Source organism: Balaenoptera physalus, assembly GCF_965194825.1.
Source record: "Balaenoptera physalus genome assembly, contig: HAP1_SCAFFOLD_690, whole genome shotgun sequence".
In the NCBI taxonomy this organism is placed as follows: Eukaryota; Metazoa; Chordata; class Mammalia; order Artiodactyla; family Balaenopteridae; genus Balaenoptera; species Balaenoptera physalus.
In genome coordinates, this window is record NW_028126069.1 from 77,217 (window position 1) to 102,905 (window position 25,689).

Here is a 25,689-nt window from a genome sequence, read left to right on the forward strand (position 1 = left end):
CCAGTGATGTCCTTAGCAGCTGCGAGTATTTTGCATACAGTGAGCACACAGAAATGTTTGTTGAATGAATGAATATTCTATTTGTAAGTAGAGATTTCATGCATATGAGAAAAATGCTTGTCTTCCTGATGAAACAGAACAGTAAATTATAAGTTTATTTTTAGTCCTCCTTAAAAGTAATTTTAATTACAGTAAAATTTATTTCATACTTTCTCATGGGAAATTGTTCTCAAAAACTTTGTCCCTTATGCCTAAGATTATTTCAGTCAAAATACTTCAGATACATTCAACTTTTTAAAAAGTATTTTTCGTTTCATCAGTGGTACTGAGATTACTGACTTCTTGTGAAATTTATACTTCCAAGAGTCTATATTTTAGTGCATAGCTACCTTGCTTAGGCAGTAGATACAATGTAAAAACAGATATGATTTCTGTTAATTTGGCTTACATTTAGAATAAAAGAGTAAAAATTCTTAGAAACACGGTAGAAATGTAAAGGAGATGTTTGATGTTAAATGTTTTCTAAGTTAAGATGAGAAAAATTTATGGGAGAGTGAGTGGCACCTGTTGATTTATGGATTACTCTGTCAGAGTAATTCAAATTTGATTACACATGTAGATTCTTAGAGAATGAGATTTTATGCGTTCTTTATTTAGGTTATATACTTTTATCCATTTAGTTGATATGACATGTTGTAGGTAATATAACTTTGTAGGTGGAATCTTTCTTTTAGGTCAGTACCCCTAACTCCTCAAAATTATATAATTTTTAGAAAGCACATGTTTATAATGCCTTATAACACTAAAGTGGCTTTTTAAGAAGGACTTTACGTACACTTTCATTTGAGAATGAAAAAAAAAACAATGAAAAAATAAATTGCAGCTTTTGAGTTTAAATAGCAATAGTAGGAAGTTTCTTTTTTCTTTCTGTATTCCATCTACACTAATCCTGCTGTATGATTTGAAGTTTCTTATGACTTAATAAGATGAAAACTGCTTTAGTCGTGTTCAGATGCTTACTGTGCTGTCTCATAGTCATCTAAGTGAATTGGGATTTTTCTTCTTCCATTCCTTTTCTAATGGATTTCAAAAGTTTAGGGGAGACAATAAATGAAAACTGGAAATTTTGCTATTAGTTGAATAAGCTTTGGTTTTTTTGTGTGTGTGGGGGGGTGGTCAGCTAAGATTAGATGGTGCAAAAAGATGAATTGTGTCCTGTCATAAAGTTAATGCTGTATATCTTGACGTGGATCTGTCAAAGATCCAGATCAGAGGTGGTGGTTTTATTTCTTTTTTCCTTACACTGCTTTTTCTTCTTCTCTAGATTGGTCAGGTGAAGCAGGAGCTGTCCAGAAAGGACACAGAACTACTAGCCCTACAGACAAAGCTAGAAACACTCACCAACCAGTTCTCAGACAGCAAGCAGCACATTGAAGTGCTGAAGGAGTCCTTGACTGCTAAGGAGCCTCGAGGGCTGCCATCCTGCAGAACGAGGTAAAAGGAGTTGTGGGATTTGCACGGAGCCCATTCCTTGGCACCTATTCTTGTGTATTACCTGTGCACTTCTTGTTGTGTTGAGATACGGGAGCTATGAATAATGTTGTGATGGATTCTTTAGCGATGTGGTCAGTTATAGTACTAAACTATAACCATCTTGTTTCTATTGTTCTTGTATCTAACAAATTAAACCGGTGCAGTTAATATATGTTTTTGATACTTCAGACTTTGACTAAGTCTGTGCTTCTAAGTAGACTTTAAACTAATGTTATGAAATGAAACGATAGTTGTAAAAGCATTTGTTTTCACCTGTGGTAACTCTTTCAGTCATGAATGGGAGTGAGCTTGGTCAGCCTGTGTTGGGTTATTAAGTGTCCTTAATTTTTGGTATTATGAATAGCTTTAAGTAGGCAAACTGTGGAATCTAGAAATGTTTGAGATAAATCTTGTTTTGAACTGCAGATTATTAGACATGTGCCTTCATGTCCTGTTTGAAAATAAAGTTAGCATTTTTAGAAATATTAGAAGATTATCTAGTCTGCCAGCCTTGATTAGAGGTAGGAACACACTAAATAATTCCAGGCAGATGAGAATCTATCATATTTGCAATGAGAAGGAATTGATGATGCTATTTGGATTTACTGTCTTAAGGAAAATATTTTCTAAAGATCTCAATGAAATAGGGAATTTAGGTAGGAATAGGTAAGCAGTTCTGCTGTATAGAAGAAAAATAAAGCATATAGTATGGATTAATTTTTTCTTTTCTTTTAAAGAACAAGATAATAGATAAATAAAGGTATAGTGTAATGAAGAAAGGAATGGGTAGTAAAAAGCAGGCATAAAAACATCTTAGACCCAGAAGTTCAGAATCTTCAAGCGAGGAGGAATGGGAAAATGACCAAAATGTTTCATGTAGTATTTTATTTTTTTACAGTTAGGGATTTTGTTGAAAATGAGAGATATGGATGATGTATTTATAATTTTCCTTACAACTTATACTTTTTCTATTTTGATCACGTTTCTTTTTATCATGATACCTCAGAGGGATATTTTGGGGTAGATAAGGCTCTGGCTCTGGAGTCACAGTTACTGAGTGTGAACTTCAGTTTTACCACTTGCTACCAGGTGCAGGGTCCTGGGCACATTACTTAAGTTCATTGTGCCTCGTTTTACACCTGTAAGATGAAGAGGAGTTCCTGCCTCATTAGGTTGTTAGCATTAAACTAATTTATTCACTCCTAGTGCCTGGCACATAGTAAGGTCTTTGTCTGTCAGTTATTGGCATCCTTCTAATTCTTGTAATACTATCAGCTAATATATGTAAACTGTTAAAACGGTAAGAGAACGTTGTTGCTTTTCTTTTCATTGGCATAAATTTTATGTAGAAGGTCTGCTATTTGACATTTTTATCAAGCTAAATTAAGGTTTATTCAGGGAATTGCAAATACAGAATTATCTGGAAAATGTTAGCTGCAAATTTATTAATTTGTGGCTTTATTAGAGATTTTCACATCAGTGCCTGGTATGAATGCAGTACTACAAAAGGGTCAGAAGAGGGCGCCAGTGTTTTGGAGCTGAGCCTGTTGCCCAGTGCTGCTGTGATAGTTTTGGATGGAGGTGGCAGGTGTGGGAACCAGGGAACCAGGCAGTTGGTTAATGATAATGCAAACACTTAAAAGCTTGTCACAGTCTAATAGATGACTTCTTCCCCTTGGCAACCCATCCTTCTCTTTGTACCCCCCTCTGAAATAGTGTTCTTATTAGCTAGGTCTCACACAGATGGGCTTGGGATTGGTTTCTTGTACCATAGAGAACAAAGACTGTATTTGTGGTCATTCTTGGATGGTTTTTTTTTTTTTTTTTTTTTTTTAGTTCTGAATTTGTTTTTAATTTGAAAGGTTCCCCCTAAAATTTTTGCTAAGAAAAGATAATTTCTTTCTTTGTAGAAAACAACTTAATTTTTTTTTTCACACACACACACTGTATTTTATTTTTACAAGAGATAAATAGACTGACACCAAGCATTGTACATGGATGACCACAACAAAAGCAACAATGATTGCAATTACCAAACATGAAACACACTCATACTATGTCATAATATTGACATTCAGTCCAGTAATCCTCCACTGTAACAGATCCTTTACTTTGCAGTGAAAGTTGATTTGTATATTCTTTGCCTCTGAGTCCTTGTGGGATTTTTTTTTTTTTAAATTCAGACAGAAAGTCACAAAAATTATACTCATCCTCATCAGTTCACTCAGTCCCATGTAATTAATTTTTTATTTCATCTTGATCTTTTGTTAGCACTTTTATGAGTTCATCAGTTTTTCATTAGAGTTCTGAAAATGCTTATTCACTCAGTTCAGCAGTACAGTCAGTTACCAGAAACCTGTACTTGTCAGAGTCTTTTCCATGAATTTCTTGAAGATGAAACCCTTTTATAGGAACATATTTGCAAAATCATCAGAGTACACCCAGAACTGTCTGTAAATGACAAAAGACTTAAAAATGACCACAGTTAAAGATTTGATGAAAGTTCATAATAATGCAGTTGACAAGAAAATTAGTTATTTCTGAGATATACATTTTAAAGTAATAACTAGGATTATTACTTATAACATTATACCAGAACATATAAGATTTTTAGAAATTTCATGTAATGTCTGAAACATTTATAGTAACATATTTCCATACATATTTCCATACAAATACAAATATAAGATTTTTAGAAATTTCATGTAATGTCTGAAACATTTATATTAACATATTTCCATACAAATAACCCAATGAAAGTTTAGTATTAGTTGTTTTGTTTGTTTTTTTTTATACTGCAGGTTCTTATTAGGCATCAATTTTATACACATCAGTGTATACATGTCAATCCCAATCGCCCAATTCAGCACACCACCATCCCCATCTCACCGCAGTTTTCCCCCCTTGGTGTCCATATGTCCATTCTCTACACCTGTGTCTCAACTTCTGCCCTGCAAACTGGCTCATCTGTACCATTTTTCTAGGTTCCACATACATGCATTAATATACGATATTTGTTTTTCTCTTTCTGACTTACTTCACTCTGTATGACAGTCTCCAGATCCATCCACGTCTCAACAAATGACTCAATTTCGTTCCTTTTTATGGCTGAGTAATATTCCATTGTATATATGTACCACAACTTCTTTATCCATTCGTCTGTTGATGGGCATTTAGGTTGCTTCCATGACCTGGCTATTGTAAATAGTGCTGCAATGAACATTCGGGTGCATGTGTCTTTTTGAATTACGGTTTTCTCTGGGTATATGCCCAGTAGTGGGATTGCTGGGTCATATGGTAATTCTATTTTTAGTTTTTTAAGGAACCTCCATATTGTTCTCCATAGTGGCTGTGTCAATTTACATTCCCACCAACAGTGCAAGAGGGTTCCCTTTTCTCCACACCCTCTCCAGCATTTGTTGTTTGTAGATTTTCTGATGATGCCCATTCTAACAGGAGTGAGGTGATACCTCATTGTAGTTTTGATTTGCATTTCTCTAATAATTAGTGATGTTGAGCATCTTTTCATGTGCTTCGTGGCCGTCTGTATGTCTTCTTTGGAGAAATGTCTATTTAGGTCTTCTGCCCATTTTTGGATTGGGGTGTTTGTTTCTTTGATATTGAGCTGAATGAGCTGTTTATATATTTTGGAGATTAATCCTTTGTCCGTTGATTCATTTGCAAATATTTTCTCCCATTCTGAGGGTTGTCTTTTGGTCTTGTTTATGGTTTCCTTTGCTGTGCAAAAGCTTTGAAGTTTCATTAGGTCCCACTTGTTTATTTTTGTTTTTATTTCCATTACTCTAGGAGGTGGATCAAAAAAGATCTTGCTGTGATTTATGTCAAACAGTGTTCTTCCTATGTTTTCCTCTAAGAATTTTATAGTGTCCAGTCTTATATTTAGGTCTCTAATCCATTTTGAGTTTATTTTTGTGTATGGTGTTAGGGAGTATTCTAATTTCATTCTTTTACATGTAGCTGTCCAGTTTTCCCAGCACCACTTATTGAAGAGACTGTCTTTTCTCCATTGGATATCTTTGCCTCCTTTGTCATAGATTAGTTGACCATAGGTGCGTGGGTTAATCTCTGGGCTTTCTATCTTGTTCCATTGATCTATGTTTCTGTTTTTGTGCCAGTACCATATTGTCTTGATTACTGTAGCTTTGTAGTATAGTCTGAAGTCAGGGAATCTGATTCCTCCAGCTCCATTTTTTTGCCTCAAGACTGCTTTGGTTGGATGGTTTTTATATTTGTTTTTAGGACTAACTGAGTTTCAGCAATTACCCCTGTAAGTTATTAGGACTACTGCTCAAATATAAGGGTCTCATTCTAAAAGATAACAGTAGAAAAGCTAACTTCCTTTTGAATTTGGGGTGATTATATGTATGTTATATGCCTGTTTATCAGGATTTGCTATTTTTTCTTAAATTACTCTGGTGACACTTGACAAGGCTCACTTTTTCCAAAGCAGCTTTCTCCTGTTGGATCCCATAAAAGACAGTTTGAACCAGCTCTTTGAAAGTTCTCACCTATTTCTATAATTGCTATCTTTCTGTTCCTATAATTGCTCTTTTTTAAAAAAATAATTTTATTTATTTATTTTTGGCTGCATTAGGTCTTCGTTGCTGCGCGTGGGCTTTCTCTAGTTGCGGCGAGCGAGGGCTACTCTTTGTTGTGGTGCACAGGCTTCGCATTGCGGCGGCTTCTCTTGTTGCAGAGCACAGGCTCTAGGCTTGCAGGCTTTAGTAGTTGTGGTACGCGGGCTCATTAGTTGTGGCTCGCAGGCTCTAGAGCACAGGCTCAGTAGTTGTGGCGCACGGGCTTAGTTGCTCTGCGGCATGTGGGATCTTCCCAGACCAGGGCTCGATCCTGTGTCTCCTGCATTGGCAGGAGGATTCTTAACCACTGCGCCACCAGGGAGGCCCCCTATAATTGCTCTTTATCGATCTCATCCTCCTCTCTGAAGCTACCCTAGACTTTCATCCAGCTCTCAAATCACAAAATTAAGCACATATGAAAAAGAACATGGATTCAGGAGTTTTTTGTTTTTGTTTTTTAATTTTAAAATTCTTGAAGGAAAAACGGGATGTGGGAAAAGACCTGGTGTTTTTCCTGTTCAGGGTCCATGGAATGAGGTCCTTTTGTGTTGGGCAGTGTACAGTGTATAGTATCTATGGAATTGCTCCAGTTTTATGAACATCTCCTTTAATCGGTTGACCTTCACAGAGGTGGTCTGGATTTAGTAGCACTGTGGTCAAAGCATGGGCTTTGGAGTCAGACCTAGGCTTGAAATAGCCTTCTACATTTATTAGTTATGTGACCTTGGATGAGTTATTTTACCTCTGTAATCCTCCATTTTCTCATCTGTCACTGAGAATAATAATAATACCACCTTCCTAAGGTTAGAATAGATGTTTAATGTGGCTAGAATAGATTTTTTAAATTATGAAGTTCTCATCTGAATTTGGAGGTGAATATTAAATATCAGTGGGTTTAAAATATCACCACTGGTTTTTTTAGATGATAACTTTGTAGCCCTCTCCCCACCTTTGTACAGATAAACTGTGCACTGTTGAATGACACATCTCTGCCTGTGGCCTTTTGCAAGTTTCTCTGAGCTCTTCAACCTTTTGTTGGGATGTCAGACAGAACTCAGTGCAGTTGAAATAGCCTTTTAAAAAGGTCTGCTTGTGTACACTCTCAGCCTCATGACCCAACGCCCTTCAGTCATCCTCCTTTCTAGATGGGAACAGTGGGAGATGTGGTGATAGGAAATTATACTTAGTGATCTTCGGCAAGTCACTTAGTTTCGGCTTTGATTTCCTCAGCTTTAAAATTAGGAGTAGTTCAGATTATTTACCTTTTTAAAAGTTTATGGGGACTTCCCTGGTGGCGCAGTGGTTAAGAATCCGCCTGCCAAAGCAGGGGACACGGGTTCGAGCCCTGGTCCAGGAAGATCCCACATGCCGCAGAGCAACTAAGCCCCTGCGCCACAACTACTGAGCCTGCGCTCTAGATCCCGTGAGCCACAGCTACTGAGCCCATGTGCCACAACTACTGAAGCCCTACGCGCCTAGAGCCCGTGCTCCGCAACAAGAGACTCCACCGCAATGAGAAGCCCGCGTACCGCAACTAAGAGTAGCCCCCGCTTGCCGCAACTGAAAAAAAGCCCACGCGCAACAACAAAGACCCAACACAGCCAAATAAATAAATACATAAATTAAAAAAAAATTTTATGAAATACAGGAAAAATGCAGAAAATAATATAGTAGACAGTACTCAGATTTAACTTACATTTATGTGTGACCACATTAGGTGATCTTTAAAGGTCCTTTAAAAGAAAAGATTAAAACAAAAAAAGCTCATTCTAAACTAAATATTCAGTGAAAGCAGAAACTTTTGTTAGAATCTCAGGTTTTTAGAACTGGTTGGGGCTAGGAATAGGCTAGGAATAAATATTAGGAAGCTGTCATGATGGGGGTAGTGGCTAAAGCCTTAGGGATGAATTGGTTTCTCCCGAGGAAGGTTGTATCGAGTGAGATGTAAAGAGGGGGAAATGACAGCGGATCCAGTGAAGAAAACTGAAAAGGTGTGGTCAGAGAGTTAGAAAGGCAGTGAGTCATATAATTGCAAAAGAGGAATTATAGGAAACATGCCCTTGTCACTGGCATGCAGTTACTAGTGCTAATGTGCTCGTAGGTAGATCTGTTTATTGATGTAAAACAAAAGAAGGTTAAGATGGGTTGAGATAATTAATACTTTTGTGGTCAGAAGTAAAAGGCGAAAACAGCAAGGTAGGCATTTTTCTGTTCATGTCCTTTGGTAGAGAAAGTCTTGTGGAGGAAAAACCTTCTGATTTTGTTGAAGTTGGCATAACCTGTTTGCCACAGACCTTGATGCTTGGCAAGCTGGTTAGATGCTGTTCCTCCAGCTCGGTTAATGTGAATAAAAAAGGTCTTATTCCTCCTGCCAAGAATGGTGTTAGGGTGATGACTGTGTGTCCTGCTAGTCTGTGAGGGGTTTTCCTGAATATGTTTTTTGTGGTTTGCAAAATACGGACCTCACGCAAAATTATACTCTGAATTTAGTTCACACCAAACCAAAAGATCAGTGTAGAATTCAGAGCAATTAATCTAGTAGTAGCAAAGTAGTTTTTGTGGTTATTTTTATCTCAGCTCTCCAGACTAGCCCATTTAAATTCTGCATTGCATGAAAAAGCAGATCAAGAAAAAGTGTACACAGGTGATTTGAATTGAAAAGATCACTTAGTAATTAGACTGTGGGCTTGGGTAGTTTCTGTGGCTAATATTTGTGATATGAAATATTTTTAATATCAAAACCTGCATTTCCCACTGCAGTAACACCAAAGGTTTGTATGTTTATAACAGGAGTTTTCATTCTTTACCTTTTTAAGTCACCAGTTCTTGTGGGTCTCATACCTGACATTCCCTCAAATCGGCATGCGGGTATCTATGAGTGGTTAGTGCAGGCCCATTTCCAGGTCACTTAGCAGAGTCAGGGATCTAACGTAAAAGTGCAGCTGGGGCATCTGGGTACTTTTGGTAAAGAAGCAGCAATATGAGGCCTCACAGTTATTATCCTGAGACATTGGTCCCATCAGAATGAGAAACACTTAGAAGTGATGAGGGACGTTTTCCTGCTGTATTCTGATTCCTGACCCACAGATGGAAAGCCTTTCATTTTTCTGAAATTAATGCTGAGAAGAACTGAGAGACAAGGCAGTTCAAACTTATCTACAGGTTTAAATGTCTGGGCTTTTGACTTCTGCAATAAGAATTTAATAGTGTATTTCAAGGGTATTGGGTAAAATGTTTTTAAGGTGAGTTGCTTTGTTCTTTTGCTTGTGGTTATTGGGATATATAGAATACATATTAGAAGTGGAATATATAGTATACAGAATACAAACTAGAATGTAGGAATTAGGTAGAAATGACTTGGCATGAGATTTATTTATTTTTAGATTTCTGGCATGTGTACTTTCTAAGACTTTGACCTCTTTAACTGTGCAGCGGGTCAAAGGGTTCAAGGAGCTCCCTCTTGACTCGCCCTGACTGATGGATGCCCTGTAATGGGTTCACTAATAGGAGCCACATCTGATGCTGTCAGATGGGACTAGTAGCCACGTAGGCCGGCTGGAGCTGAGCCTCAACAAACGCCAGGTGGATAAGGGTCAGTGAGTTCTTCTGGCATCTCGACAGCCTGGTCGTTGAATTTCCTATTCACAAGAATCTTTGCTCTGTGGTGGCAGTTCTTTTCTCCCTATTGAATAAATATTCAGTCTGTTCTGACATTTCCCTTCTGGACCTTTTTTCCTTCTTTGCATAGTGGAGTGTTTCTGATTTTAATAGGTAGATGAAGGAAAACTGGGGGTAACTTAAGGAATTTTGTCACCTTGCACTTTAGAAAGGACCATTGGAGAACTCAGTGGTGATCATGTATTCCATCTTTGTTCTGCATTGGATTTTAATTCTTGCTCTGAGCTCTCTAGTGCTGAATTCAGGCACCAAAACTGGAAATTTGTAATGTAACATCTTTTGGATTCGCTGGGCTTGGCTTATTGTAGTTCTACTGTTTGTCAGTAAAACACTTTTTTAATTTTTTGGTCACTGCTGAGTACTCTTTTCTTTTTCCTCATCTTTGAGGAAAAATTTAAGTAGATTGGCTATCTTTACACATGTCAAGTTTCCATTTCATATACTATTCATGGGAAGAACTCATTTAGATCTTCTTCAGTTGCTTTCATTAGCCGTTTGTAATTTTCAGCATACAGAGCCTATACATGTTTTGTTAGATTTAGACCTAGGTATTTAATTTTTTTGAAGTGATTGTAAATGGTCATACATTTTGAAACTTGAAGTTCAGTATTGCATCATATTTATTTTGACCAGTTCACAAAATATCAACATTTTAAAAAGCTAGTGTAGGGACTTCCCTGGTGGCGCAGTGGTTAAGAATCCGCCTGCCAATACAGGGGGCACGGGTTCGATCCCTGGTCCAGGAAGATCCCACATGCCGTGGAGCAACAGAGTCTGTGCACCACAACTGCTGAGCCTGCGCTCTAGAGCTCACGAGCCACAGCTACTGAGCCTGCGTGCCAAAACTGCTGAATCCCGTGCGCCTGGAGCCCATGCTCTGCCACAAGAGAAGCCACTACAATGAAAAGCCCACACACTGCGATGAAGAGTAGCCCCTGCTCGCTGTAACTAGAGAAAGCCCGTGCACAGCAGCAAAGACCCAACACAGCCAAAAATAAAAATAAATAAAATAAAATTAAATTAAAAAGTTAGTATAAATATGCCTCTATTTTCCTTAGTAGTATGTGTACTAAGAACTATTTCAGGCACTTAAAATATAGGTAAAATACTAAAACATTTTAAGATGGTAAATGACGTGTAAGAGTTTTGAATTTTAACGTAGTTGGCTTTACCAGTATTTCTTCTTTACGATGTATCCTTTCTGGGTCTTTAAAAAAAAAAAAAATCCTTCCATGCTGCCCTGTCTTAAAAGTTACTTAAACGGTATCTTTCTTTTTAAAAGTTTTAAAGATTTGCTTTCTATATATAAAGCTTTAATTCATCTAGAATTCATTTTTGTGTATGAGTCAGGGTTCTTCTCCCCTCCCCCAGTATGGGTAGCCAGTTGTCTAAGAACAGTTTATCAGATACTCTGTGCTTTCCTCACTGATTACAGTGTCACCTCTGTTTATATGTGTATGGGTCACTAAATGGTGTGAGTGTGTGTGTCTGGGCTTGCATTTCTGTGGCAAACGTCTGTTGGTTTATTCCTGTTCTAATACCATGCTTTCTAATTTTGCTTACTTAAAAAAATCAAATTTATTGACATCAAATAAACTGCATATATTCAAAATGTACAGTTTGGTAAGTTTTGGCACATACACCTCTGAAACCAATGGCACGGTCAAGATAAAGAACACCTGTCCCCAAGATTTTCTTGTACCTCTTTGTAACCCCTTTCTTCTGCCTCTCCCTGATATTCTTCTCTCCTCCCCACTTCCTCCCTCATATCCAGGCAACCCTCGGTCTGCTTTCTGTTACTGTAATTAGTTTGCATTTTCTAGAATTTTACATATATGAAATCTTACAGAATTAGTGGTTAAGAGCTTAGGATCTGAAGACAGACCATTTAATCTTAAATCCATGCTCCATCACTTATTTTTAGCTTTGAGATCTTGGGTCTGCTTTCTTCTCAAAGTACCAGTTTTGCCGGTTACCATGGGAAATTGAAATTTTCCACAGGGAAAATACAAGGGAAGAAAATACGATGCTTGAGAATAGAATTCTGAGGACTTTTGATATACTGTGTGTGTGCTTGGCAAGCATATACATGACCATGTGCAGGAAGGTTCAGAAGTCTTGAGGGTAGAATGGAGAAAACTGTTTAATACAGAAGTAAAGGTTTGTAAAAATAAATATGACTGGAAAAAAAAAGATGATGTGAGGCTGTATTTGAAATGATTGCTCAGGCTGGGAGAAAAATAAATAAAACCAGAATGGAGGTGAATAACAAAAAGTTAGGGATGATAGGTCAGAGGTTATACTATGGACAAAGAGTAGATTTAGTAGGTGTAGAAGAAAGGAAAGAACCGTGTTTCAGAAATAAGATTTTCAGAGTTTGAAAGTTCTTAGGTGGACCTTTCCAGAATGTAATAAGGTTTACCCTGTATCATTAATTAAAGTAGAATAGAGGAAAATTCCAGGTGCAAGAGTGTTTATTGAGGGGGCAGTGGAACTCGTGCTGACGAATTATAAATGGGACCTGAAAAGACGGCTTCCCCTATTTCTGGCTTGGTGAGACTGGTGGCATTGAAGTGGTTGAGAGAAATAGAGTTTAGCAGAGTGGAATGTTGTTTATTTACATGTTTTTCCTCTCCAGCGTGGTCCAACATAGTTTGTAAGTACATGATGGCTTATCTATATCAGTCTCAAATGAGACTGGTCTCCTAGGAAATTTTCCACAATACTTATTGAGGCAGTAAGTGCCACTAAACATACAGTACTGGTTCTCAGATACCTTATTGTTTTGATATAATATAGTTTCAATATGTTATTGATGTAATAATATAGTTGTGATATAAGGTAATAATAATATTTCCTGATGCTTTGGTATTCTCTCTGTGAGTCATTACCCATATTACCTATTTTAAAAAAAATTAGGTTTCTCATTGCAGTGGCTTCTCGTTGCAGAGCACGGGCTCTAGGCACACAGGCTTCAGTAGTTGTGGCACACGGGCTCAGTAGCTGTGGCTTGCGGGCTCTAGAGCGCAGGCTCAGTAGTTGTGGCGCACGGGCTTAGTTGCTCCGTGGCATGTGGGAATTTCCTGGACCAGGGCTCGAACCCGTGTCCCCTGCATAGTCCGACCTATTTTTTTCTTTGTGGGTTATTCTACATTCAGACAGGAAAAATAATATAGGACAAGTTCAAGATTAAAGATGTTCTGTAGAAACGTACTTGTTATCTTAGATGTGCACTGTCAGTGTGTAGCCACCAGCCACATGTGGCCATTGAGCACTTGAAACATGGCAAGTCCAAATTGAGATGTGACATACGTGTCAATTACAATATGCATTGGGCTTTGAAGACTTAGTACAAAACAGAAACGTAAAATAGCTTGTTAATAGTTTTTTTATATAGACTACAGGTTTGAAATGACAATAATGTGTATATATATTAGATTAAATAAAATATATTATTAAAATTAATTTTACCTGTTCCTTTATCACTTTTTAATGTGGCTGCTAGAAAATTAAAAATTTCAGAAGTGGCTTGCATGTGTGACTCATGTTACATTTTTGTTGAACAGAAAGAAACCCACCTCCCTGTTTTTGTGTAATCAAATGTGTAACTATTTGCTGAATTATAAATCCTTAGTGGGAAAGCAAAAAAACAAAAGAATTTGGTGTGTGAGTATGTTTAATGAAATTTGCTGTGAATAGATTTTAAAATAAGTACAAAATGCCAATGGCATTCTTCATAGAACTAGAATAATTCTGAAGTTTGTATGGAAACACAAAAGACCGTAAATAGCCAAAACAGTCTTGAGAAAGAAGAACAAAGCTGGAGGTATCATGCTCCCTGATTTCAAACTATATTATAAAGCTACAGTAGTCAAAACAGTGTGGTACTGGCACAAAAATGGATACATGGATCAATGGCACATAATAGAGAGCCCAGAAATGCATCCACATTTATATGGGCAATTAATCTATGACAAAGGGCCAAGAATATACAGTGGGGGAAAGACAGCTTCTTCAACAAACGGTGTTGGGAAAACTGGGCAGCTACATGAAAAATAATGAAACTGGACTGCTCTCTCACACCATGCACAAAAACAAGTTCCAAATGGATTAAAAGGACGTCCTTAGTGGCACAGTGGTTAAGAATCCTCCTGCCAATGCAGGGGACACAGGTTTGAGCCCTGGTCCAGGAAGATCCACATGCCACGGAGCAACTAAGCCTGTGTGCCACAACTACTGAGCCTGCGCTCTAGAGCCCGCGTGCCACAACTGCTGAAGCCCGTGTGCCTAGAGTGCGTGCTCCACAACAAGAGAAGCTGCCACAATGAGAAGCCCGCGCACCACAACAAAGAGTAGCCCCCACTCGCCGCAACTAGAGAAAGCCCGCGTGCAGCAACAAAGACCCAACGCAGTCAAAAATAAATAAATTAATTTAAGAAAATAACCAAAAAACCAAAATGGATTAAAGACTTAAATGTGAGACCTGAAACCATAAAACTTCTAGAAGAAAACATAGGCAGTACCCTCTTCAATATCGGTCTTAGTAATTTTTTTTGGATATGTCTCCTCAGGCAAGGGAAACAGGCAAAACTAAACAAGTGGGACCACATCAAACTACATAGTTTTTGCACAGCAAAGGAAACTATTAACAAAACAAAAAGACCACCTACTGAATTGGAGAAGATATTTGCAGATAATGTATTCAATAAGGGGTCCAAAATATACAAAGAACTCATACAATTCAACATCAAAAAAAAAAAAACTTGATTAAAAAATGGGCAGAGGATCTGAGTAGACATTTTTCCAAAGAAGACATACAGATGGCCACCAGGCACGTGAAAAGATGCTCAACATCACTAATCATGAGGGAAATGCAAATCAAAACTACAATGAGATATCACCTCACACCTGTCAGAGTGGCTATTATCCAAAAGCCAGCAAATAACAAGTGCTGGTGAGTCTGTGGTCTGTGGAGAAGAGGGAATCCTTGTGCACTGTTGGTAGGAATGTAAGTTGGTGCAGCCACTATGGAAAACAGTATGGAGATTCCTCAAAAAATTAAAAGTAGAACTGCTGTATGATCCAGCAGTTCACTCTGGGGTATTTATCTGAAGAAAACAAAAACACTAATTATAAGAGATACATACACCCCTATGTTCATTACAGCATTAATGAACCAAGATATGGAAGCAACCTAAGTGTCCATCAGTGGATGAATGGATAAAGAAGATGTTGTCTGTGTATGTGTATATTATTATTCAGCCATGAGAAAGAAGGAAATCCTACTGTTTGTGACAACATGGATGGGCCTTGAGGACATTATGCTAATAAGTGAAGTAAGCCAGACAGAGAAAGCCAAATACTGTGTGATTTCGCGTCTATGTGGGATCTTAAAAAGCCAATGAACAAACATAGCAAAACTGAAACAGAATTATAGATATAGAGAACAAACAGGTAGTTGCCAGAGGAGAGGAGGATGGGGAGAGGAAAGAAATAGGTGAGGGAGATTAAGAGGGACAAACTTCCAGTTACAAAAGTAAATGAGTCAAGGGGATGAAATGTACAGTGTGGGGAATACAGTCAGTAACTATGGAATATTATTGTGTGGTGACGTATTGTAATAGACTTTTTGAAATGTATAGTAAAATCAACTTACACTGCTGTGTTTCAGGAAGTAACATAGGGCTGTAGGTCAGTTATACTTGAAAAACAAACAGAACAAGAGACCAGATATGTGGTTACCAGAGGTGAGGAATCAGGGGAGGGGAGATTGGATGAAGACAGTCAAAAGGTACAAACGTCCAGATATCAGGTAAATAAGTACTGGGGTGCGGTGCACAACAGGATAAAGATAATCAGCACGGCTGTGTGTTGTATGTGAAAGTCATTAAGGGAGAAAATCCTAAGAGTTCTCGTCATGAGGAAAAGGTTGTTTTCTATTTCTTTAATTTTGTATCTGTATGAGACAATGGATGTTCATAAAACTTACTGTGATAATCACTTCATGACGCATGGAAGTCAAATAATTATGCTGTACGCTTTAAACTTACACAGTGCCGTATGTCAGTTGTATCTCAAAACTGGAAGAAAACATAAGTACTTATATTAGATTTCTAATTATTTTAAAGTTATATCTAATGGATGGTAGGAAACTTTGGTGATAAAGGTACCTGGATACCAAGCTTTAGCTGACTAGTCTTGAGATCTGAAAGTAGACCTTGCTTTGCCTTACAGATCTCGAAGTGCATTATGGGATTGTCAGCTGCAGCTAGATTGTATTCTCTGATACAGCAAGTGTCATGTTTGGTGACGCTTACGGTTTTCTTTCTACTTTTAGATTTTCTAAAGCAGTGTAGCATCACTTGGGAACTTGTTAGAAATATTGATTCTTGAGCCCCAACCCTGCCAAATTAGAAACTGGTGGCTTGGCCTGGCATTCTGTTTAAATCCTCCGAATGATTCTAAATTTGAGAAACATAATAGATTATACCACTTTTATAGAAGTAGCAAAGCTCAACTCAACCCCTTTATATAAATTCTCCAATTTTGTCCCCTTTATTCAGATCTGTTTATTTTGATTACACCGTAATTTAACGGATGTAAATGTTATTTTATCATGGAAGTGCTCACAAAATTTTAGGGTTTCATTTCTAAATAGTCACAGTTGTATTTAGAGTGGTATTTTATTTGATTCTAATGAAAGTTTACTCTAAAAGTATCATTTAGGCAACTGTACACATCTATTTGGAAGGAATTACGTTCCTTTCTTTTCAATTAATCATTTGTAAAAATGTTATATTCTTAGGTGGATGCTCTGCGGTTGCGTTTGGAAGAGAAGAAACCATGCTGAATAAGAAGACAAAACAAATCCAGGACATGGCTGAGGAGAAGGGGACACAAGCTGGAGAGATCCATGACCTCAAGGACATGCTGGATGTGAAGGAGCGGAAAGTTAACCTCCTTCAGAAGAAGGTGAGGTGCAGGTGTTCTGAGCCCAGGGTCCCGCATCAGACCCACGTCCTCATTCCTACCACTGAGTTGTACCTAAGTGCTATCAGAGTTTCTCTCTCATTCCTCTGTTTATATTTTTGCAGGTCGTAATTGAAACCATTGCTGCAGGAGGTAGATTGTGAAAACTGTTCTGTATATTCAGTTTTTAAACTTTCGAAGTAAACACTGTTTGGTATCTTCAGTAGTATTTTCCATGCTACTGTCTCTGAAAAGTGCCTTGTAAATTGCCAGAGTATTTGCATTGGCATTCTTCTACCTCTCCTAATCTTCTGTCTTGTATGGCAACTGTAGGGCCGTGAATTAGTGTAGTACGTGGGCCGGGATTCTTGCAAGACTGCAATTGTGAATAGAAACACATGCTACTATAATGACATCTAATCTACATATGTCAAGGAAAGGAAGACTTTCTTTCCTATTTTACCTTAATCATAACTGGAAAGAGGCTAACACTGTAATAAATAAGGGAAGTACTGATAATTGTCTTCCCCTCCCCCTTTTAGCTAAATTAAAGGGTACCTTTGAGATAATAGTTACAGTAGACACTGGTATTTATTGTTCTTCTCCACTGAGGGGATAGATCAGAAATATTTGACATTGTCCCAGTTTATTTTTAACCTCTAACAATAGCCCAGGAATAAAACTCTCTTCACTAAACCTCAAATTCAGCTTTTCTTTTGTGTACAGAGGACCATGTTCAATATCTGTCCTCTGTTAATTTGGTTTTCATTTGCTTTCAATGAGTAAACATAAAAATTTGATCACTCTAGATGGGTGACTGTAGTATCTTGTTAGTGGATGCTACTTTGCTTTACATTTTTATACATATGTTCTTCTCACCTTACCCCCAACTGCTCACTTCCCCTTACCCCGTTTCTTGTATACGCTTCCAGGCACAGTTTACATATACACAGGCAAATACGTATTCTCTTTTTTCCTGTTTACCTCTTTGTGTGTTCTTCCATAAACATTTTATGCATAATCCATATAAAGCAAAAATGTTTCTCTAAACACAAATGTTACCATTCCTTTATTTCCCTTTCCTTTCCTTTCCTTTTTTCCCATTAATATATTTTGAAACTTCTTCCGGGGCTTCTTCATTGTTACCAACAGCACCTGTGTGGATGTGCTACGGTTTATTACAAGGTTTCCACTGATGGACAGTCTGCTTAAAGTTTCTGCTGTTATGTAAAATGATGCTGCATTTTAAAAATGTGCATATTTAGTTTATTCATATGTGAAGTATATTTCTAGGTAAATTACTTAAAGTAGAATTGCTGGGTGAAAGGATATGCATTTGTAATGTTGGTGGATTTTGCCAAGTCACAAGTACATTGGTTAGAACCCAAAGGTTGTTTCAAACTAATGCACGTCTTATTTTTAACTAGATAAACATTAAAAAAAGTTTTTAATAACTGTGAACAGGGGTTTGAAGTTAGAAATAATGCCTCATTATCCTGGAATAATCATAGTTTTTAAAAATAGAGTGGCAGCACTTATGTTAGCCACTTTATATCTGTAATCTTGTTTAATCCTTGCCACTTTTTGGTAGTGGAGTTTAGATCTTGATTGCTCTGTTATAATCAGCGGCTAAATTTTTAGGCCATGACACATAATAAGAAATATATGTTACATTCATCTGTGTCAACGTATAGTATACATGCTTAGAGGTACAGCTAAAACAAAATTTTCACAAAATATACTCTGAACTATCTTCTCCCATTTCTTAAAGGAAATAGAAAAATGTTAGTCCCAATTCATTAAGTTATTTCAGTACTCACTAATAAAACACTTTTATACCTTGGTATCCATTCTCCCATGCTCCCCTTTCCCGCCCCCAAAACAAAAACAAGCCCCAAACCAACAAAGTCCGAGACATATTACATAATAAGGGAGGTTCAAATTTGTACAAATTTGTTTAGCTAAAAAAGTGGTAGCTTCAGGTTTTGTCACAAGGTTGGTCTTATTCCAAAATGCAGCTTTTCCCATGACAACAACTTTCCTGTTGGGAGAATTAGTAGTATGTGTTCAAGCTTTTTGACACTACAGGACATCCTACAAATATGACATGTATTATGCTTTGTCTAGTCTCTTTGCCTTTCGCCGTGGAGGGCCAGTGGCGTAGGCTCTAGAGGGCCGGTAATTGTGCTCCTTTTAGTACACTAGCTGCCTCACTAATTTGTCATGTTAGAGACTTTGATTTGTCTTAAAACAGTTGTCAAATAGGTAGCACAGGTACTTTCAAAACTGGTTTAGATTATTATTGCTTCTTTTAAGATAATGCCTCTATACCTGTCATTTTCAGTGCTTAGAGCCTTCAGTGCTTTCTGCCTACTTATTTTGTTGTAGAAGTTGCTGTACTAACATCATTAGACTCAACGTTCGTGATGTGTTTCCTGGACCATTGTTTGCTGATAAAATAGAAATAGCTTTAATTTTTGGGTCCGCATAAAATAAACCAGAAAACACAGTAAGTTTAGAGGCAGTTAAAGGTTCTCAAGAGAGCTATAGTTATTTTTATGATGGCTTTCCTTTCTTGAGGTGCAAACATCCCCTTGCTCCAGGATTCTATGAGCAAGCTTGATTTTCAGGTGGTTGACAGAGGGGAGCTGGCTGAGTGCGAGACTGGGGGTTGAGGGCGTAGAGTGAACTCTGATGAGCTGGGCTGTGGTGATATGGTGGCTTCCGGAGGCCGTGTGAAAGGTGATGAGCCGCACGGACAGGATGTAGAAGGCACCATCTGTGGAGTAGATCATGTAGGAGATCTGGGAGAAGAGCGACAGGATGGAGATGAAATGGCCCAGACAGTGGTGACTGTGGAGGCCGCATATCTGGCGTTTATTGTACTACAGGATGTTGGTGATGGCCAGTACACGTCCACAGCAGTGATGCAGAGATGCACACAGCACGTGATTCCAGAAGACAGCCAGAAGTCACATAGGATTTGGCCGAAGTTCCAGGTGTGGGTGATGGTATATGTGATGCAGATGGCTATGACCAAGATGAAAGCCAAGAGATTGGTCTTGGCCAGGGAGCCAGTGAGATAGTTGGCTGGCGTGTGGAGCTTCCTGGTAAGGAAGACGGTGAGAAGCACAAAGGCTTTGGTGAAGACTTTGGTCCATGTGATGATGGAAAGGACCTCAGCAAGAGAGATCTTGAGTTCCTGGAAGGTCCCAGATCCCAAGCCTCTGGGGTTTCTGCAGCATTCAGGATCTGTTAGAGGCCCCCAGGAAGAGGCCTTCTGCCGACGGGTTTGGAGGGGGCATTCTAGGTGGCTCTCTCCGTACTCATAGCTCCTTCTTCCACAGTTGTCTTCCCCACAGAACAAGGGCGTCCTTCCATTTCACACTGGAGGGCGACATTTATCACATGAATAGATAGACACAGTGAAAAGACCCCAGGTCTTACTTGTATTAAGAACACAGAGGTGACTCAGCTGTAATCAAAGATTGTTCTAACTCAGACGAATCCCAAGGTTTCTCACTCTTCTGGAACTCTGGTAGACACATGCTGAATTTGTTAGATAATCATCAGGTTACCCACCAGTGTGGACAGAGCTCTGCAGGTCTTGCTTTTGGCCTTTGGGCTCTTTCCAAAGGCTTGAGGCTCTTACTGTTTGGTGATGTATTCAGAATTTCCCCCACTCTTTTCTATTTTGAGAAGATTCTGGATTTCAGGTTGTCTCCTGGGAACTGTTAAAGCTAGAGCACCAGCCGATTAAGAGAAGCAGTTCAGTCAACAGCCCACAGTTTTCCCAGATTAATCTTGACACATAATGAGGTACTTGTTTTGGTTCCTTTTCCACTGATCATTTCTGAGCCGAGAGAGAGAAATGTTCCAGTTCCCAAGACTTGGAGAATGCGTGAGTGCGGAGAACACAAACAAATGGCTGGCTGTGAGCTCCCCAAGAGGAGCACGGGGTCAGCAGCCCCTCCCTGGCCACACGAGTGCTGTGTTTGCTGTGGTGCGGCCCTTCCCCCTTCCTCCTTGCTTGTCACCTGGTTTTGTCCCACCTTAACTACAACCCCCAGCCGAGCACCTTCCGCTGGGCTCTTCCCTTCCCTATGCCTTTGAGATACCCCCTATTGCTTTCTTGTTGTTGTTGTTAAATTAACAGACTTTATTTTTAGGGCATTTTCCCATTTACTCCCTGCCCACAGTTTCCCGTTATTAACATCTTGCATTGGTGTGGTACATGTGTTAAAATTGATGAACCGATATTGGTACATTATTATTAACTAAAGTCTGTAGCTTACAGTAGGTTTCACTCTTTGTCTTGTACAGTTCTGTGGGTTTTGCTGAATGTATAATGACATGAATCCACCATTACAGCGTCATACAGAGTATCTTCACTGCCCTAAAGATCTCTGTGTCCTACCTATTCATCGCTCTCCCAGCTCGCTACCACGGCTGTTTTTACTGTTTACAGTTTTGCCTTTTCCAGAATGTCATGTATTTGGAATCATACAGTATGCACCCTTTCCAGGACTTGTTTCTTTTACTTGCTATATGCATTTAAAATTCCTCCATTTCATTTCATGGCTTAATAACTCACTTCTTTTTATCGCTGAATAATATTCTGCTGTCTGATGTACTATAGTTTGTTTATGTAATTACCTGCAGAAGGACATCTTGGTTGCTTCCAGTTTTTATCAATTATGAATAAAGCTGCTATAAACATTCCCATGCAGGTTTTTGTGTGGGCACAAGTTTTTAACTCATTTGGGTAAATACCTAGGAGCATGATGGCTGGATATATGGTTAGACTATGTTTAGCTTGTAGAAACTTCCCCTATATTGCTTTTTGTTTGTTCGTTTGTTTTTGACTGCGTCAGGTCTTAGCTGCAGCATATGGGATCTTTCGTTGCGGCGCACAAGCTTTTCGTTGCGGCGCGCGGGCTTCTCTCTAGTTGTGGCATGTGGGTTTTCTCTCTCTAGTTGTGGCGCATGGGCTCCAGAGCGCATGGGCTCTGTAGTTGGCAGCACACGGGCTCTCTAGTTGAGGCACGTGGGCTTAGTTGCCCCGTGGCATGTGGGATCTTATTCCCCCGACCAGGGATCGAACCCATGTCCCCTGCACTGGAAGGCGGATTCTTAACCAGTGGACCACCAGGGAAGTCCCTATATTGCTTTTTAATTGGGAACTTTGAAACACATGAGCTTTGCAAAACGTGTTATACACTTGAGTATTCTTTTTTTTTCTTGGTCAATGTGTATTAATGTTTTGGCTTGCTGTAAATCCCTGGGTTATTCCCACTGTAGGTTGTTGCTGTAACTTTGCTACTAACTTCTAGTGTGCCCACAATTATTTTTTTAATAGAAAAAATAATTCTGAAGTATACTTTGGGGGAGAGTGTTGTACAATCATTGTAAAAGTTTAGCCTCTGAAACTTTTTTTGTCTAATTTTTATGCAGAATGTAGAATCACTAGTATATTTGAAATATATTTGTTTTGAAATATTTGAAATATTGAGTAAATGTACTCAACTGTTTTAAAATCTAGATTTTAATGCACTAAGAAGGGGGTCAAAGGGTGCAAACTTGCAGTTATAAAATAATTAAGTCCTGGTGATGTTACGTATGGCATGGTGACTAAATATAGTTAACAGTACTGTACTGCATGTTTGAAAGTTGCTAAGAGAGTAGATCTTAGAAGTTCTCATCACAGGAAAAGAAATTTCATAACTATATATGGTAACAGATGTTAACTAGACTTACTTGTGGTGATATTTTGCAGTATAAACAAATACTGAATCATTATGTTGTACACCTGAAACTACACAGTGTTACATGTCAGTTATACCTCAGTTAAAGAAAAGACACTAAGAAATGACAATGTGGATTAAAAAATTAGCTAGTTTTAAATTATGAAAGTAATACATGTTCAAGGTAAAAAAAAATTCAAAAGTACAAAAACATATGAAATGAACTTATCTTTTCTCATCCTTTGACCCTCTCAGTGCAGCTCCTTAGAGATGTAACTTGTTAATAATTATTTGTATACTCTTCTATAAAATATCTATGCATATATAGGCATACGTATGTTACACACCATTTTTAAAAAAAGACAAGTGGGATCATACTTTTTTATTCGTTTAAAAATAAACGTATTTTTGTGTCTTTTTATATGTAGCTTTATCTCATTGTTTTTAATGTCTGCTTGGTTTTTGGTGTCTTACTTGCACCATAATTAACTGATGTCCTATAGCTGTATAAGTAGATATTTATAGGGTTTTTTCTTGTTTATATATTTGATATAGTAGCATAACAATTACTGACATAAACATACCTCATTCATGAATTGATATTGTATGCATCTAAAAAAATTGATGGATGCCCAGTTCTCTAAAAAGCTTGTGCTTTTATATATTAAGATGAGTTTCTGCACAGCTTCATCAGACATTTGTTGCCAAACCTTTAAAGATTTCCAGTGACCTGGTAGATAATTTAAAAATACCTTCTTTCTTCCTTCCTTCCTTCCTTCCTTCCCTCCCTCCCTCCCTCCCTTTCTTCCTCTCTCTCCACGCCCCCATTTATTTATTTACTTACTTACTTACTTACTTACTTACTTACTTACTTATGGCTGCGTTGGGTCTTTGTTGCTGTGCGTGGGTTTTCTCTAGTTGCAGCGAGCAGGGGCTACTCTTCGTTGCGGTGCACAGGCTTCTCATTGCAGTGGCTTCTCTTGTTGCGGAGCACAGGCTCTAGGCGCACAGGCTCAGTAGTTGTGGCTTGCGGGCTCTAGAGCGCAGGCTCAGTCGTTGTGGCACACAGGCTTAGTTGCTCCGCGGCATGTGGAATCTTCCCGGAACAGGGCTCGAACCCGTGTCCCCTGCATTGGCAGGTGGATTCTTAACCACTGCGCCACCAGGGAAGTTCCAAAAATATCTACTTTCTTGCTTAATATTTATTTAAATTTGAGTGCATGTTGAGCATTTTTTCATAGGGTTTTCTTCGTTTTGAAGCTACATATTCATGTCGTTTCTACATTTTTCTATTAGATGGTTTATTTTTTTCCCTTATTGATTTATAGGGGTTCCCTAGTAAGTGAATTGGCCTCTTTCCTCATGTTTTGCAAATATAGTTTCTTGTTTGTCATTTTCTTTTTTACTTCCTTTATGGTATTTGTTTTAGAATTTATGTGTCAAATTTAGTTGTCCTTTCCTCTGTGTCCTCTCAATTTTCAGTCATGCTCAGAAAGTCCTTATGCCCACCAAGGTTATTAAGTAATTCACGCATGCTTTCTTCTGGTACATTTAAAGTTTCTTTTTTCTTTATACCTAAAAATTGTTTTATAAAATTTATATATTGGCTTTAATGATTCAGCTTTTTCTTCTTCTATGTGGCCAGTCATCATTATAATATTTATTAAATAATCTACCTTTTTCCTCCTGATTTGAAATGCCAAAAATAAATTGTCGTTTAAATCTGGGCCTGTTTCTGGTCTGTTCCATTTATCTGCCTCTGTTTCTTTGACTGCTTTTTATGAAAAATACTTAGTTTGTTTATAATTCCCCTTCCTGATTTTTGTTGGTAAGCTTTGTTGTCTTTTGCTGAGTCCACAGTGCTTTTCATATTTACATTGTGTTGCTTTTTGAAGGGGAAAAAGTCTTTTCTGTAATCGTGATTCATATTGTTTAGCCTTTATTTCTGTGTTTAAGTGAATTTAATGTTTACCACTGTTTGTAGCACCATGGCTTACCTGTTCCCAAGGTTTACATTTCATTTAATTCTTGGTTCCCCAAGAACTCCTTTGAACACTTTTTCAAGAGTGGTCCTGGCTGCTTGCTTGTTTGTTTTTTTTTAAAGGGTACCTTTTTAGTTAAGATTTTTTTTTTTTTTTTTTTGGATGTGGACCATTTTTAAAGTCTTTATTGAATTTGTTACAGGATTGCTTCTGTTTGATGTTTTGGTTTTTTGGCTGCGAGGCATGTGGGATTTTAGCTCCCTGACCAGGGATTGAACCTGTACCTCCTGCATTGGAAAGTATAGTCTTAACCACTGGACAGCCAGGGAAGTCCGCTGGGTGCTTGCTTGTTGACCATGCATTTATATTATCTTTTTACATTTTATAATTTAATTATTTGTGAGATTCAAAAAGCATAGAGAATAACATAATAAGTAATGGTAATTACTCAACTTGGGAAGTAAAATTTCAAACAGAGTCAAAGTTCTTTGGCATGTCTTTTCTTGAGAGTATTCCCCTCCATTCTCTCGCAGAAATAAACGCTTGCTTTGGTGTTTATGCATGCACCCGTATCTTAGGTCAGGATGCATGTTTTCGTACAACCTGTGTATGTGTTAATAAAATTTATATAAGCGGGAATATACATGGCAAATAAATATGAAAAGTTATGTACCCTCACTGTAATCAGTGGAATGTAAAATAAGACCAGATTAAGAAACCATTTTATACTTAGCATTGTAAGCTGTGTTCGCAAAAATTAAGAAGTCTGACAGTATCAGGTGTTGGTAAATGTGGCAACTGAATTTCTCACACAGTGCTGTTGGGTTTTTAAATAGGTACAACTATTTTGGAAAGCACTTACTAAACATAAGGGTACCCTGCCAGATACATATACTGTAGATGAACTCCAGGATGTATGTAAGAATGCTCATAGTAACCTTGTTTGGATTAAGGAAAAAACCAAAACAGAACTGAGGAAATACTTTGCAAATGTTTATTGACAGAATGATTGAGTTAGTAAGTTGTGGTATAGTCACACAGTGGAATATATTATTCTTTTCGTTTTAGGGCAAGGGAATATTTAGGATAAAAATTCAGCAAAGTTATTTCTTCTGGAGGTAGGGAAGGGAAGAGGGTTGGGATAAGGAAGAATATATGAGTATCTTAAGTAGTTCAGGTAATTCT

At 38.1% G+C, this 25,689-nt stretch overlaps 1 protein-coding gene and 1 pseudogene across 5 annotated transcripts in view; one reads left to right on the forward strand and one right to left on the reverse strand.

The window, feature by feature from the left end:
- Positions 1 to 25,689, forward strand: part of LOC309653615 (ELKS/Rab6-interacting/CAST family member 1-like) — a 159,305-nt pseudogene that overhangs the window by 70,266 nt on the left and 63,350 nt on the right. The window contains exons 6-7 of the transcript XR_014268826.1: positions 1,325 to 1,494; positions 16,615 to 16,781. The product of XR_014268826.1 is annotated as an ELKS/Rab6-interacting/CAST family member 1-like (transcript). The remainder of the gene's footprint in view (positions 1 to 1,324; positions 1,495 to 16,614; positions 16,782 to 25,689) is intronic.
- Positions 1 to 25,689, reverse strand: part of LOC309653614 (ELKS/Rab6-interacting/CAST family member 1-like) — a 119,660-nt gene that overhangs the window by 20,625 nt on the left and 73,346 nt on the right. The window lies entirely within an intron of this gene.